This window comes from Scylla paramamosain, chromosome 3, assembly GCF_035594125.1.
Source record: "Scylla paramamosain isolate STU-SP2022 chromosome 3, ASM3559412v1, whole genome shotgun sequence".
In the NCBI taxonomy this organism is placed as follows: Eukaryota; Metazoa; Arthropoda; class Malacostraca; order Decapoda; family Portunidae; genus Scylla; species Scylla paramamosain.
Genome location: NC_087153.1, coordinates 10530001 through 10540000, shown reverse-complemented (window position 1 = coordinate 10540000; position 10000 = coordinate 10530001). Strand labels below are relative to the sequence as shown.

Below are 10000 nucleotides of genomic sequence, written 5' to 3'. Positions count from 1 at the left end.
CCTTATTCCTTTTTTTTTTTCTCTTCCATTTCCTCTTTTTTTTTTTTACATATTTTCTCATCCATTTCTTCTCCCTTCTTCCTCTAACTTCACCTCTGTACTACTACCTATCCTCTCCTTCTTTAAACATTTTTTCCTTCTTCTTTCAATGTTTATCTTAACATATTCCCCCCACCCTTTTTTTCCTTCCCTTCTTACCTCAGTCACACCCATTTGTTTGTCAACCTTCAATACGTCCCTCTCTCCCTCTCACTGCCTCGACTCGTTTCGTCTCATGGCGCAACTCAATATAACGGAAGGCGCCTCCGTCACACCGCTCGTTCGATTTTAATATAGTAGAATTTTCGCCAACGCCAAGTTTGTCCGCAGAGTTAAGAATTTACTAACTTATATAAGCGGCGTAAAACTTGCCAGGGAGAAAAAAAAAATTACAGGCGATCTATTAAAGCACGTAGCTAAAGTTTTCTCCTCTTCCTTCTCCTCCATCCCATCTCTCCCTCCTTCTCTGCCTCTCTTTCGTCCCTCCTCCCTCCTCCTTCCTCCTCCGCGGTAAGCTTAAAGTTGTCAGGCTCTCCTAAATAAGGTTAAATTAGACCACGGGTATAACTTTAATAATCTGGGTACACTTGAGAGCGAAGGTGTGTTGGTGGTAGTACATGGGACTTTTTTTTTTAGTATATAATATACAGCCTTTTTTTCTCCTGATACATTTACTAATTGATGTATGAAACTTAAGTATTTTCCGAAGTAATATACAAAATCCTCTTCCTCCTAATACATTTACGATTTTTTGGTTTTTATGTGTGTGTGTGTGTGTGTGTGTGTGTGTGTGTGTGTGTGTGTGTGTGTGTGTGTGTGTGTGTGTGTGTGTGTGTGTGTGTGTGTGTGTGTGTGTGTGTGTGTGTGTGTGTGTGTGTGTGTGTGTGTGTGTGTGTGTGTGTGTGTGTGTGTGTGTGTGTGTGTGTGTGTGTGAGCGAGCGTATTATGAATGAAATATGCCTTTTCCTAAGCAATATACAAAAATCTTTTTTTTTTTTCTTAATATATTTACGATTTTTTTGGTGTACTTTTATATGTATGTGTGTACGTACGTGTATATCCCAATAGTATCTATTACCTTAAGAAATATACAAACTTAACAAATATAATATGTATACGCCTCAGTAAAGTATGTATATACAGTCGGCGCCTCTCGACGTGATCGCGGTGAGCAGCGCGGGACAATCTTGCGTGACTATTATTTTTGCATATTACCCAGCGCGGGAGACCGCCCGGGGAAAAATGACTATATGGCAACATTTCGAATTCTTGGCCGTTAATTTAAATGACAACAGCTGTCAGTGTTGATTACGTTTGTCTTGAGTGGTCGTGTTTCTTCTCGCACGTGCCACCACCCGTACTGCCTCCGCGACCTACTGCAAGGATTATTAAACAGGCTCGTAATATTTCCCGTCATGTCAAAAGCTTACACAAGTGAGGATAATATTGTGCGAGTGATCGAGTGCTATAAATTAGGCCTCAGCACCAAGGAAAATAAGTCATCAGACCGGTGTGAAGCCAGTGACAGTGCGCCGCCTCATTGTTAAATTTAAGTCCTCGGGAGAGCGTGAGATTCCTCACCACTTACATGGTGGTGGGTGGCGCCCAAAGATTAGTGGCAGGACTCTGGCCCACATCAAGCGTCAGCTAGACCAAAACCCTCACCTCACAGCAAGACAGCTTAAGGAACAGAATCCCATGCTCCCTCCAGGATGTTAGTGTGCGTACCATCCAGAAGAATATCCAAACCAAGCTAAACTATCGAAAAATGCGCGCTCGTAACAAGCCTTTTGTTTCCGAGGTGCATCGGAAAAAGAGGCCTGGCTTTCGTTCAGAAATACAGTACATGGACTTTAGATGAGTGGAGGCGTGTCTTGTGGACTGATGAAGCCACGTTCAAGGTCAGTGACACGAAAGGGAAGAAGGAGTGGCGCCGAAAAGGCTCTGACCAGCACGATTCCAAGTTCACCGCCAAGTCTGTGAAGCACCCTCCCTCCCTCATGGCGTGGGGTGCGTTCTCTTACGGGGGGCGTGGCTGACTTACACATCTTCCCTAAGAGGGTCAGTCAGTCACCAAAGATGTGTATCTCAGCTTGTTAGACAGTCGTCCTGGCTGACTGTTTCGCAGCGACTGGTGGTGAGGTGCTGCAGCAGGACGGCGCTTCCGTGCCACACCGCGCACATCGTCAAAGAATGGCTTGTTTCAAGCCAAGTGGAATGCATTCCAGACTGGCCAGCTAACAGCCCGGACATGTCACCCATCGAAAATCTGTGGGGCATCGTGAAGTGCAAGCTGAGAAACGAGGACACATCAACATTGCCCAAATTAGAATGTGCACTTCGTCGGGCGTGGAGCAGTGTGTCACAAGAAACTGTGGAGAAGCTGGCAGACTCTCTCCCCAGTCGCTTGATGGAGGTACGAAAACGGAAAGGCTACCCCATCAGTAAATAGGAGGTTAGTTAATATGTATTCATAACAAGTATCAATTTCTCATGTCTTGTAGTTTGGCCATTTTCAGGAACAGAAGTAATTTTACGCACATTGTTTTGCTCGCGATCACGTCGAGAGGCGCCGACTACTGTATGTGTGTATGTATGGAGTGAAGATTCGCTGGCTGTTGTCTCATACGTGGTCTTCATTAAGGGATGGAGGCGGTATAAGGAAGCCAAGACTAAACTTTTCTTCTTTATTTTTACGCAAGAGGAGTTCTGGCCAAGGGCAACAAGATGGCAAAATAAATATATAAAATAAAAAAGGGGCCACTGAAAATACCAGTCCTGAAGGAGAATTGTGAAAAAAGAATATACAAAAAAAAAATCACGAGAAGTGTCTAATGGTACAGGTGAAGAAAACGAGTTCACTTGTGGACAGAAGTCAAGTAACCTGCACTCACTTCTGCCGCTGAGACTTTTCTTATAGGACCTGACAGTTGATTAACCCTTTCACTGCTACTCGGTACATCTTTTCTTAATCATTAACCACTCTGAGACATCTTTACTTGTTCTACAGCCACTGACAATCATAAAAATTGCTAGAAACTGAAAAATCTGTTCTTTTAACACCTTCCTTTCTTTCAGAGGCCTATAAAGATTTAACGCATTACTTCTGGTCCTGCCGATTGTTTCATTTTGCAGTGAAAGGGTTTTAACTCATCAGGAGACTTAGAGAGACTTATAGGGAAATCACTAAACACAGTAAAAATATCTATGACTGTACTTGTAAATTACGACTTAAGGTGTACAAAACTACATGATACAACATAAATATCCTTAAAATACAAATGGGTTTCTCTCTCTCTCTCTCTCTCTCTCTCTCTCTCTCTCTCTCATCTCTCTCTCTCTCTCTCTCTCTCTCTCTCTCTCTCTCTCTCTCTCTCCCTCTATCCATTGCTGCATATCAGTATCTTCTCAAAGACTATCCCTTCATAAATTTACGTAAAGACTGAACTGCCTATGATACGCTTTCCCTGTGGCATTTGTCCCTCCCCCTTCCTCTCCTTTTCTCCCCTCCTCCTATCACCCCTCTCCCTGCAATACCCACCTCTCCTTTCTTCCTTTCCTCCTTCCTCCTATTAACCTTCCTCCCTGCAATAACCCCCTCCCCTCCTCTCGTTTCTTCCGCCCCTCCCTCCCCTATTCCCGCTCTCTTGTCTTTAGTTACTCCCTCACCCCTCTCCTTTTTCCCTCCCTTCTATTCTTCACTCCAGCAGTAAACCCCCCAGACCTCTCCTTTCTTCCGCCTCTCCTTTACTCTATTCCTCCCTCCTCCCCCTGCACTAACTCCCCTCCCTTCTTCCACTCTCCTCATATCTTAAGACCGCTGGGGGCCACGACTCGCTGGCCGCCACTCTGTTGACGCAGCGAGATAATGAGACGAACCCCACGACTCCACGACTCGACCTGTACCGAAACTCCGCCACAAGATTAATTTTGGGTCGTGATAATAACTTCGAAACCCGCCTCTGAAAAATGGTCCAAGACTGTTTACAAAGAGCCTTATTAGGGTGGCGAGGGGTCCCTGCTCTCGGCGCTCCACGGAAACTGTTGATTCAGACGCTCATCTTCGGTAATTTGGACTTGGAGGGGTCATCACGTGGGAGAGAGAAGCAGCGGGAGGAGGAGGAAGGGCCAGGAGGACGAGGAGGGAGCATGTAGAGGGGAAAGGTTAGGAGAATAGAAACGGTCTCTGCCTCCCCTTCTCTTGTTTACTCTTCCTTTGTCACGGTAAATGGGTCACAGGAGAGAGATCTTCCTCACTTGTCTCTCGAGGTGCAGAACTGGTGCAGGAAACTGGTTTGGAAGAGTGCTGGGATGCATCACAAAGCCTATACAGTGGTGCAGTTAAGCCTATACAGTGGTGCAGCTAAGTCCCGTATTCAGAAACGCTGTGCTCTCTCACCACGACTGTTTTCAAAGGCCACAGAGACGATTAGTTGGATTTTCAAAGAGTTTCTCTAGTTCTTAACGTATAAGTCATGCTAATCTGCCACTAGAACCATAAGAAAATAAATAAATAAACACCTTCAAGAAACCCATGTAACTTCAAATACAGCCTTTTGAAAGTAGTGGAGGTGCGGGCAGAAGTGTTTGACAAGACAGCCCTAAGCCTACACATAGTGCTGCAGCTAAGCAGGTTTGCAGGAATGTGGGGAGGCAGCACAAAGCCTGCACATTGCGTTGCCAGCAGGAAATGCCGGGAGTAATCGTCAGTTTTACATAAAGTTATCACGTTATCAGGGCGGGCGGGGCGAGGGCGCGCTGGGGGAGGGGCGCCAATTCCAGGCCGTCAGCGTCCCGGCGTCGCCTCGGTGGCCTGAGCGGCACAAAGCAATTTACAGGCGGAGTTGGCAGTGAAGCGTAAAATTTCCTTCACTATAGAGGGTGGATGAAGGGGGAGGAGGGACAATACTTGAAGGATATTACGGCAGTGCCCCTGGGACGCAGGTCTTTCAACCCTTTGATGTCATATGTATTAATCCCTCGCTCCGGTGCTCCACCTCAACACACCATTACGAACGGTAAGAGCTGCTGCCCCCGCCCAGTCCCTTCCCCTCCCCCTTCACCCGTCCAGCCCCGCCCAGCCCCGCCCATCTCAAACCCCTCCCCCACCCCATCCCAGCCTCGTCCCCGCCCCAATCCCGCCTCTGCCTACACCCCCACCCCCAATGAGCACAGCGGCAGCTTTCCGGGCCATTGATGAAAAATTACAGCGCAATCAGCATGTCAGTGGCGGCCATTTCCCGGCGCGTCACAGGCAGGCGAGCACACTGATCAAACTCCAACATTCTACTTGATTTCACGTTCACTCTTATGTTCGCTTTGAATGTTTTATGTGACGCGCCAGAATTTCCCCACCTCTGTGTACAGGTGACCCAGTGATCTCAAAAAGTCCAGTGAATTCTGTCAACAAAGTGAGTAGGAATTAATGCACAGATTAACTCCTTTATATCAAGCCATAGCTGCTGCTGATTGTCTACAGGTAATGAAAAATTTGAACTTCATCACTCCTCCTGCTACCTGTGGTGTCTTTCGGAATCACAATTCAAGCTTCCACCGCAATACTCTAAGAAAACTGAAAGCCTATTGCAGTTAGAGTTAAGAGCTCCGCACTTTTTTTTAATTAATGAAAAAATAATGAATATGTAGCAGGTGAAAGAAATTAATAATTTTGCTTGTTTTCGCCTGTAACATTTAATAGACCTCTTATTTTCCTTCTTCTTCCTCTTCTTCTTCTTCTTCTTCTTCTTCTTCTTCTTCTTCTTCTTTTATGGGAGAGATAATTACCAGGACTTTTTCCCCTGAATATATTTTTACCGTTCACCTTTATTGTCCTGCGTCTCTTACTCTATATCAGATACTGTAGTTGACCACAAACAGCTTCGTGCGCACCAGCACGTCTGTTGTTGTTTGTTCTTCCTTTGCGATCCTTCGTGATTCTCTCCACCCTACCCAAAAAAAGAACAGAAATCAAAAATAAACCATCTATGAAAAAAAAAAAGCTTCCCAGAATTAATGAAGCTCTGCAACACTTGTCATGCGATGGGGAATGTAACACGCTAATGGGGAAAGTAACACGCTAATGGAACACAACACAACAGGACAGAACACGACACAACACAACACACACGCACGCAACCCGGACCCCAGAGCCGCGCCTTTGCCCCTCCTGAGGATCCATCACTGTCACCTCACAACGGCCCGATGCAGCCTCCTCCCCCTGGTACTTAGGGAACCTGATTGTAGGCTCAAAATAAGTCTTCCTGCTAAAGTATTGCGGGGAGAGGTGCTGGATAAATCACTGCCAGACGGAACAAGGACTTGAATATGATGGATGGCTGGCGAGTCAAGGAGGCCATAAAGAAAAAAATGATGAAAAAAGAGAAGCTGCCACTCTACCTTTTCCAATTAAGAGCATGGGGTCGCGTGAATATGAGAAAAGGATGTTGGACCTGTATAAAACAATAATGATGATGATAGTAGTAGTAGTAGTAGTAGTAGTAGTAGTAAAAGAAAAAAAGAAAAGAACAATAATAACAATCAATACTTACATATTTAAAACTTAACACTCCAATCCGTCCTTCCAACATCCCCAAGACTTGTAACTACTCACCCTGAAATACAAACACCATATAATAAATATATCACCTACCAAACAATACGACCACCACCCTACTTATTGGCTGCAGTCTATTTCCCACCCAACAGAAACTGTCGGAATCCCAAACCAATTAAAAGAGTCGTAGAATAGTTGAAATTAATGGATTCTTAGACCAACTATAGTTATGGAAATGTTAATGATTCAAGTCAAGTCCACTGTTTGAAGTTTCGATGTAAATGGAGAGAAGTATTGAGGAGAAGATTAAAGAAAAGTAGGAGGAGGAACAAGAGAAAGGACAGAAGAAGGGTAGGAAAGAGGAGGAGGAGGAGGAGGAGGAGGAGGAGGAGGAGGAGGAGGAGGAGGAGGAGGAGGAGGAGGAGGAGGAGGAGGAGGAGGAGGAGGAGGAGATAGTGATGGTGGACGAGAACGAGGAGAACGACAATAAGTCAATATACAGAGAGAGAGAGAGAGAGAGAGAGAGAGAGAGAGAGAGAGAGAGAGAGAGAGAGAGAGAGAGAGAGAGAGAGAGAGAGAGAGAGAGAGAGAGAGAGAGAGAGAGAGTGGAGGAGGAGGAAAAATACAGGGTCAGAGGGACAAGACTCACTGAAGGATGAAATCTTGTGTCGTAAGAGATGGCTGGTGTGTGTGTGTGTGTGTGTGTGTGTGTGTGTGTGTGTGTGTGTGTGTGTGTGTGTGTGTGTGTGTGTGTGTGTGTGTGTGTGTGTGTGTGTGTGTGTGTGTGTGTGTGTGTGTGTGTGTGTGTGTGTGTGTGTGAGAGAGAGAGAGAGAGAGAGAGAGAGAGAGAGAGAGAGAGAGAGAGAGAGAGAGAGAGAGAGAGAGAGAGAGAGAGAGAGAGAGAGAGAGAGAGAGAGAGAGAGAGAATATATATATATATATATATATATATATATATATATATATATATATATATATATATATATATATATATATATATATATATATATATATATATATATACCGACACACATTCATCAGATACGTCCCTTCAAAAACCACACACACTAACAAAAGCGAAACCCTCACAAAAATAAAATAAAAAATAAAAAAATAAAATAAATAAATAAATAAAAAAAAATCACATTGGCAATATACTGAAGCAAAGAAATAACAGCAACATCAAAAGGCAAGTTTATAAAGGTGGCAGGCAAACAAAGGCCGCCAAGCCGTGCAGAGTATACAGTGTGATAAAAACCATTGAAGGGAGCAGCGTGTCGTGTCACATGCACGCTCCCTGCTCCCAAAATCCCTAGAGAGCGAAAGGTGGAGCCCTGCGAGGAGCACCTTGGTGAGAGAGAGAGAGAGAGAGAGAGAGAGAGAGAGAGAGAGAGAGAGAGAGAGAGAGAGAGAGAGAGAGAGAGAGAGAGAGAGAGAGAGAGAGAGAGAGAGAGAGAGAGAGAGAGAGAGAGAGAGAGAGAGAGAGAATGGGGAAAAGAGTCTGAGGGTGAAATAGAAGGAGAGAGAAGAGAAGTGGGAAGAGAGAGGAGGGTAAGAGGGAAGGAAATAGAGGGGAAAGTGGTAAGGAGGACAGGGCGAGATGGAAGGTAGGAAAGAAGAAAGGGTGTGTGTGGGAAGGATGGGAGAGAGATGGAAAGTGAGGGAGGGAGAGGGTGAGGAGAGAAGAGGGTGGCAAGGAGATGGTGAAATCGAGGAAGAGAAAAAAAAAGAGGGAGAGAGGTGGGAAGCAAGAGAGGGAAATAGGGGAAAGAGATGGAAAAAAAGAAAGATGGTGGAAAGGAGAGGAAGAGGAGGAGGGGAAAAGGGAAGGAGAGGAGAGGGTGGGAAGAAGGTGAAATGGAAAGAGGAAATAAGAGAAGGAGAGATGAAAAGGAATCGAGGAGGGAAGGGTTGGGGAAAGAGATGGAAAGAGAGAGGAGGGGAGGGAGGAAGAGGAGGCAGGAATGTCAAGAGAGAGGAAAGAGAGGGGAAAAAAAAAGGAGGGAAAGAGAGAGAAGGGTGAGATGGAAGGAGAAAGAGGAAGAAGAAGAAGGATAGAGGAAGGGCAAGTCGAGGGGAAGATGGTATGGAAGGAAAGAATGAAGAAGAGCAGGAAAAGAAAGAAAGAAGGGGAGAGGAACACGGAGAGAAAGGAGAGACAGAGAGAGAGAGAGAGAAAAGAGCGAGAGAAGGGAGGAATGAAGAAGCTTTAAGGAGTGTGGTGCGGTGAAGGGTCTGGAGCGTGAAGTGTGGTGTGTGGTAGTGGTAGTGGTGGTGGTGGTGGTGGTGGTGGTGGTGGCGGCGGCGGCGGCGGTGCATGTCCGAGCATCTAATACATATTTTGTGCGCTCGACAAAGTGGACACACACACACACACACACACACACACACACACACACACACACACACACCATCAATACCGTGCAAGATACTTCGATACGTGATGGTGGTGGTGGTGGTGGTGACGGCCTTCCCTGCAACACCTCGCAATACGTGACACATTTTTACACACACGTGACACACACCACCACCACCTGCCACGCGGAGCACGGGAGGTGTTTGGGAGCACGATGCACTGCGCCCTTGAAATGCTGGCCACTTGAAACACATCCAGCGAGTGACGTAGACAGGGCGTGAAGGTATGATGATGCAGGGACGTGGTGAAAATTAGGACGTATACTGATTGAAAGAGGGAAGGGGAAGAACGAAAGAGAGGAAGAAAGAAGGAAAGAAAAAAGTAACAAAAGAAAAAACAAAAAAGACATACCTATAGTGACAGAAAAAGAAATCATAGAAGATATATGTGTGAAATAAAATAAAAACACAGATAAAGCACAGATTTAATATATACTGGTAGAAAAAAATTGGTAAAAAATATACACGGGTAAAACAAAAAGACATCCAAATGAAAATATAAAGAATGATAAACTTAAACTGGTAAAAAAAAAAAAAGTCAAAGAAGACAAATAAGAAAGAAGAAAAAAACTGATAAAAACGTCACACTGATAAGAAAAACGACATACCAATCAAAACAACACGAACTAGTTAAAAAAACACAACACATACTGATAAAAAAAATAAATAAAAATAATAAAAAATAAAACATCCTAACAAAATAAGACGTACATCTTGAAAAAGGCAAGATAAGTCATAAGTGTAATAAAACATCCAGTGCCACCTTCACCTTCACCTCACCTCACCTTCACCTGAACACACCTGACAAGCGTGACACTTGCTCCCTCCACCGCCCCTCCCCAGACTCCAGGTAATGAAGGAGGTGTCAAGAATATTACCTAGTGTTGTCCTGCACTCTTCCTTATGGTGTGTGTGTGTGTGTGTGTGTGTGTGTGTGTGTGTGTGTGTGTGTGTGTGTGTGTGTGTGTGTGTGTGTGTGTGTGTGTGTGTGTG

The 10000-nt window shown here is 45.0% G+C and overlaps 1 long non-coding RNA gene across 2 annotated transcripts in view; it reads right to left on the bottom strand.

Annotated features, from left to right (window-relative positions):
* Positions 1-10000, bottom strand: part of LOC135090173 (uncharacterized) — a 115036-nt gene that overhangs the window by 72987 nt on the left and 32049 nt on the right. Inside the window, exons 3-4 of one of the 2 annotated variants that reach the window (XR_010261807.1) lie at positions 6588-6650; positions 5205-5984 (exon numbers count right to left, since the gene is read on the bottom strand). This is a non-coding gene — a long non-coding RNA (uncharacterized LOC135090173). Of the gene's footprint in view, positions 1-5204; positions 5985-6587; positions 6651-10000 lie in introns of those variants that run through there. The other variant, XR_010261806.1, reaches the window with a different exon arrangement.